The sequence below is a fragment of the Bubalus kerabau genome, chromosome 6, assembly GCF_029407905.1.
Source record: "Bubalus kerabau isolate K-KA32 ecotype Philippines breed swamp buffalo chromosome 6, PCC_UOA_SB_1v2, whole genome shotgun sequence".
NCBI classification, from domain to species: domain Eukaryota; kingdom Metazoa; phylum Chordata; class Mammalia; order Artiodactyla; family Bovidae; genus Bubalus; species Bubalus kerabau.
The window spans coordinates 92958743-92964742 of NC_073629.1; positions in this window are offsets into that span (position 1 = coordinate 92958743).

The window sequence follows — 6000 nt, forward strand, 5'->3', positions numbered from 1 at the left end:
TACATATAAATGGACTAATGCACTACTCATAAAACAAGCATCATCAAACAAAGCCAAAATTGTTAGCTGTCAACAAAAGCCACATTTAAAGAAAGATATATTGAAAATAAAAAAATAGGAAAGATAAACATGCAGACGTTAAAAGAAAGCTGGTATACTTGGCGTTAATTTTTGACAATGTATAAGGCAAAAAGCCTTACTAGCGATAAAGAGGGTCATTTCAAAATAAAAGATTCAATTCATGGAAAGATAACAATTCTAAATGTTAATGCACCTAGTAACATAGCCTCAAAGTATATTAAGACAATATGGGAAAAAGATGAACAGCACTTCAGAAGTGAGGGTACTGAAATGGCTTAGGAGAGGAGGTAGGTGTTCAGCACCATTGATTATTGTGCCTGTGTGCGTGCTCAGTTATGTTCAACTCGGCAACCCCATGGACTGCATAGCCAGCCAGGCTCCTCTGAAAATACCATGGGATTTTCCAAGTAAGAAAACTGGAGTGGGTTGCCATTTCCTATTAGGGAAATACAAATTGAAACCACTATACACCTATCAGATTAAAAAGACTGACAGTGACAGACTTGATGAGGATGTGGAACAAATAAAACTCATAATTGCTGGAAGGAGTGAACAAATGCACACTGTCTAAACTAAAGCTAAACATGCCAACCTTAGACTCAATCCCCTTAATTGGCATGTGCCCAAGAAAAGTAAGTCCATGTGCTCACCGAAAGTTTACAAGGATACTTAAACAGGATTTTTTCACAATAGTCACAAAGTGGAGACAATTCAACTATCAGCAGTAGAATGAATAAATTATGCTACACTTTTACAATGCAGTTTTACATAGCAAGCAAAAGAAGGGCTTACTGCTTTGTATTACAACATGAATGAGGCTCATAGACACAGTAGTAAGCAACAGAGGCCAGACACAAGGGAATATACTGTATGATTACATTTTTATGCTTTTCAAATCCAAGTAAAAACTTGACCTTATCCTCATCAGTCAGAATCGTAATGGAGAGAGGGGCAGCATATTGACTTAGAGGAGCATAAGGAAATGTTATGAGGTCCTGGAAATGTTCTCTATCTTGATTTGGATTATATGGATGTGTACACAAAAAATTCATTGAAAAAAATTTTTTATTGAAGTGGATATGGAAGATTTATGTGCTTCATGTGTACTTTAATAAAAAATACACAAAACAGAAATGGACAGAACCACTTACAAGGAGAAATAAATCCACAATTATAACAAAATCCTTTACATAGCTCTCTCAATAACAGAGAATAAACTTCCCAGGTGGCGCTAGTGGTAAAGAATCCTCCTGCCATTGCAGAAGACGCATGAGACGTAGGTCCTGAGTGGGGAAGATCCCCTTGAGTAGGAAATGGCAACCTACTCCAGTATTGTTGCTTGGAAAATCCCATAGACAAAGGAACCTGGCAGGCTACAGTCCATGGAATCGCAAGGAGTCAGACACAACTGAGCACACACGCTTAAGTAGATTTTAGCAATCAGTAAGGATGTGGAATATTTGAATGATGCAGTCAGCAAACTTGACCTAATGGGCACATATAAAATACTGCAACTGACAGTTAAAGAACAGGCATGTTCTTCAAGCTCACGTTGAACATTTACAAATATGGCTACTTGTTGACCTGTGAAGCAAGTTTCAACACATTTCAAAGGATTAAAATGATTTCGATTATATTTGTAAGGCAAGTAAGGTAAATATCCACTGAAATGACAATTATTGGGTTGGTCAAAAAGTTTGTTCAGGTTTTTCATACTATCTTACAGAAAAACCTAAATGAACTTTTGGGCCAACCCAATAGAATAGTCCATGAAAGTGAAAGTGTTAATTGCTCAGTCTTGTCTGACTCTTTGTGATTCCATGGATTGTAGCTTGCCCGTCTCCTCTGTCCATAGAATTCTCTAGGCAGGAATACTGGAATGGGTAGCCATTCCAGGATTGAACCTGGGTCTTCATTTCCAAAATAAAAAAGAATACTCCATATGTTTGGAAATTAAGAAATACACTTCAAAATCACACAGGTGGGAATTAGAAAAATGATTCTTAAAAAATGATAATAAGAATACATGCCGAAACTTATAAGATACAGCTAATGCAATGCTTAGAAGGAAATTTAAACCCTTAAATGCACATATTAGGAAAGAAGAATGGTTGAACATCAGTGGGCTGAGTCACATCTCAAAAAGTTAGAAAATGAATTTAATCACTTCTCTTTACCACTTCTATACCTTTTCAACACACATGACATATTAATGAGTTTACTTGGCCTTACTGGAAATGATCTATGAGTTCTTTGAGTTCCAAGATTCATGTCTTTTTATAAACCAAGTGTCTGTTGAAGTACCTTGCACATGGTTGATAATTGTTTTAACTGAATTCAGGTCATCCTCAGTGCCTTAGGGAGGTCAGAAACCTGGGGTCTCAATCTTAAACTTACAAAAAGCCAGACGGATAAAGTGATGAGTAAGGCTGTCAGGATGGGGAACGCAGCAAACAGCACATGCCCCATCTACAGGAGCGACTCCTGAGTAATATTCCATTGTATGTGCGCACCACATCTGCTTTATCCATTCCTCTGTCAACGGACATTTCGGTTGTTTCTATGTCCTTGGGTATTATACATAGTGCTTCAGTGAGCATCCTTTCAAATTATGGTTTTCTCTGGATGTATGCCCACGAGTGGGATTATATTCAGCCATAAAAGGGTATGAAATAATACCATTCTCAATGACATAGATGGACCAAGAGATTGTCATACAGAGTGAAGTAAGGGACTTCCCTGGTGGTCCAGTGGTTAAGACTCTGTGCTTCCACTGCAGAGGGCATGGGTTTGATCTCTGGTCAGGGAACTAAGATCTTGCATGCTGCATGGCATGACCAAAAACAAATAAAAAAAGAATGAAGTCAGAGAGAGAAAGGCAAATATTGTATAACATCATTTGTTTATATGTGGAATCTAGAAGAGTGATACAGATGAACTTATTTGCAAAGCAGAAATAGTCACAGATGTAGAAAAAAAAACCTTAAGGGTTACAAAGAGGGGAAGTGGAGGGTAGGGTGAATTGGGAGATTGGGTTTGACATATACCCGCACTATATATAAAATAGGTAACTAATAAGAATGCTTGGGGCTAGTGCACTGGGACAACCCAGAGGGATGGTATGGGGAGGGAGGAGGGAGGAGGGTTCAGGATGGGGAACACATGTATACCTGTGGCGGATTCATTTTGATATTTGGCAAAACTAATACAATTATGTAAAGTTTAAAAATTAAAAAAAAAAAAAAAAACCTACTGTATAGCACAGGGAATTCAGTGCTCTATGATTCCTAAACAGAAAGGAAATCTAAAAAGAGATATATGTATAACTGATTCACTTGCTGTACAGCAGAAACTAACACCACTGTAAAACAACTATACTGCATTAAAAATTAATAAAAGAGGAGCAACTACTGCTGTTTGGCCCCAGTTGATTATTGCTATGGGCAAATGTTTGCCTGGTATGTCTAGATCTCATTTGTTTTTAAGAAATTCAGATTTTGCTGTGAAATCTCCATTTTTAAAGTTTTGGTAAATAATTAATTTAAAAAAGATGGAGTAAGTGCCAAATTAAACCACATAGCCAGTTTGCAACCTCTGTTTTATTTCATACCTTAAGAGGTAGGAGTTTGTTTGATGTCTAAATATCCCAGCCAACAGGAGAAGGCAGTGGCACCCCACTCCAGTACTCTTGCCTGGCAAATCCCATGGACGGAGGAGCCTGGTAGGCTGCAGTCCATGGGGTCTCTAGGAGTCAGACACGACTGAGTGACTTCACTTTCAGTTTTCACTTTTATGCACTGGAGAAGGAAATGGCAACCGACTCCAGTGTTCTTGCCTGGAGAATCCCAGGGATGGCGGAGCCTGGTGGGCTGCCGTCTATGGGGTCACACAGAGTCGGACACGACTGGAGCAACTTAGCAGCAGCAGCAGCAGCAGCAACAGACTCTTGGGCGGCAGCCTCCATCAAGCATATTTCTGCCTGAAGGAAAGGGTCATGACTGCTTCCTAATTGGATTTCTGGGTCATATCTATAAAAGGTTTGTAGATTTAAAAAAAAATCCTTCTTTGTAGTTGGCTGCTTACCCCAGCTGAATCAGGCATGTGTTCCCAAAGTTTCTTTCCCTCCTTTTGTTGTAATATTCTTAATGATGCATTCTGACTTTTTCACTCTGTTTTTTACACATTTGTCACCACTTCTGCTTTTGGATCATCATGCTGGAAAATCTGAGGCTTACATGGAAGATTGATTTTTAATGCCCCTTGCGTTGTTTTTCGGCTGTAACATTTGCATGCAATTATGACATTTTAAAAATAGGAGACCACGGGGTTTGAAAAAAAGAAACTTCTGGGCAGATGAGCAAATGGAAAGGCCGGCCTTTAATTTTGTTAACATCCCAATTACATCGTGGTAACCCTTGTGACGATTTCTGTCCCTTGTAACGCAACACCTGGTTTTTGTTCCGGGGAGAGGGACCAAGCCTGGCTGACTCAACCCTTGCTCACTCGCCAGACTTGGTTGGAAAGCTCATGTTTTCCACTGGCCAGCAGAGGTCACTGTTTCAAAGTTGTTAGAGGAAAATTATCTGTAGTCCACACCACTTCTTTTTTGTTTGAGGGAGATTGTCTATTCAAAATTTTCTGTATTTTCCTAACGTTCTAAAAAAAATAAATTTTTAAAATGTATTATGTTTAAAAGTGCTGATGGCTTGTGTGGACTTCCGTGGATTATTTTGCTTATAGAGTGATAACATTTACTGAACCCCTAGGAGGTGCTCCACACTCTCTACTCTTATCTTTTAACAGCCATCTGTCTTCTGGGGTAGCTGTGATGCTTGCCCCAGAAGGGGAGGCTGAGATGAGGGGAAATGGAGATGGGATCCCATCAAGGAGATGGGATTCAGAGGCAAGGAGCTCTTGTCTTCAAAACCAGACTCTTAATTTTCTTGGGATCTGTATTTTTTCTTCAAAGAAGGAATATTTTAGCAGCTCGAAGCACCAGTCATCAAGAACGTATGAAAGAAGTGTGTATTTTTGAGGCAAAGCCTCAGAAATAGTTTGCTGTTTTTCCTTGCAAATGTTCTTCAAGAAGCTAAACTTGGCTTCTTGGTCTTTGAAGATGGGAACTGTGATGTTCTGTCAGCCTTTGCTCCTTCTCCACAGGAAAAACAAATATTAGTAGTACATTGTCTCCAAAAATGTCCCAAGCTTAAGGCTTATTTGGTGAGTAGTTTACCCAAAAGATTTCTAATTTCAATTTATAAGTCTAACGGAAAACTTCCTAACTTTGACGAGAAATAAGCTGTTTGTGAATGAAAAGATAAATCTGTTTTAATGGACTTTTATTTACTCATGTTTTAAAAAACATTAGTAAGTCATCCGGATTTTCCATAAAGCTGGCGAGTTATGAGGACAGCTGTGTTCATCCCTAGATCGTGAGTGGTCATTTTGACCCCCCTCCCCGCCCCTGTTCTTACTGAAGAGGTCACATGAGAACAGTAAGAAGAGGCTTTGGGTCTTCTGCTACAAGGACAGTTAGTTCTGGAGTCAGTCTTACAAACTGGCCCCACGCACTTCTGCCCATCATTCTTATTGCAAAATTTTTAACGTTTTGTAGTTGCTGTTAACTATAATAATAATAATTGTTATTACTATTAGAACAGAAAGCCATATTACCCTTATAGATCCTCTTAATTAACCAATAAGATGGAGCTGCTTATTTTTGTTGCGGGGAAATATTTAACAAATTTCCACGTGGATGGCAGGTTGCTCAGAGTAGAAACACTGAGGCTCCAGTGGGGGATGTAGACAATGACTGTAAACAAACATCACATGGTGGCGAGTATGCAGGGGGACAGCAGACAGTAGACAGCGGGTGGGATTCTATTTTAGGTAGGGTGGAGAGGGGATGCCCTCCTGATA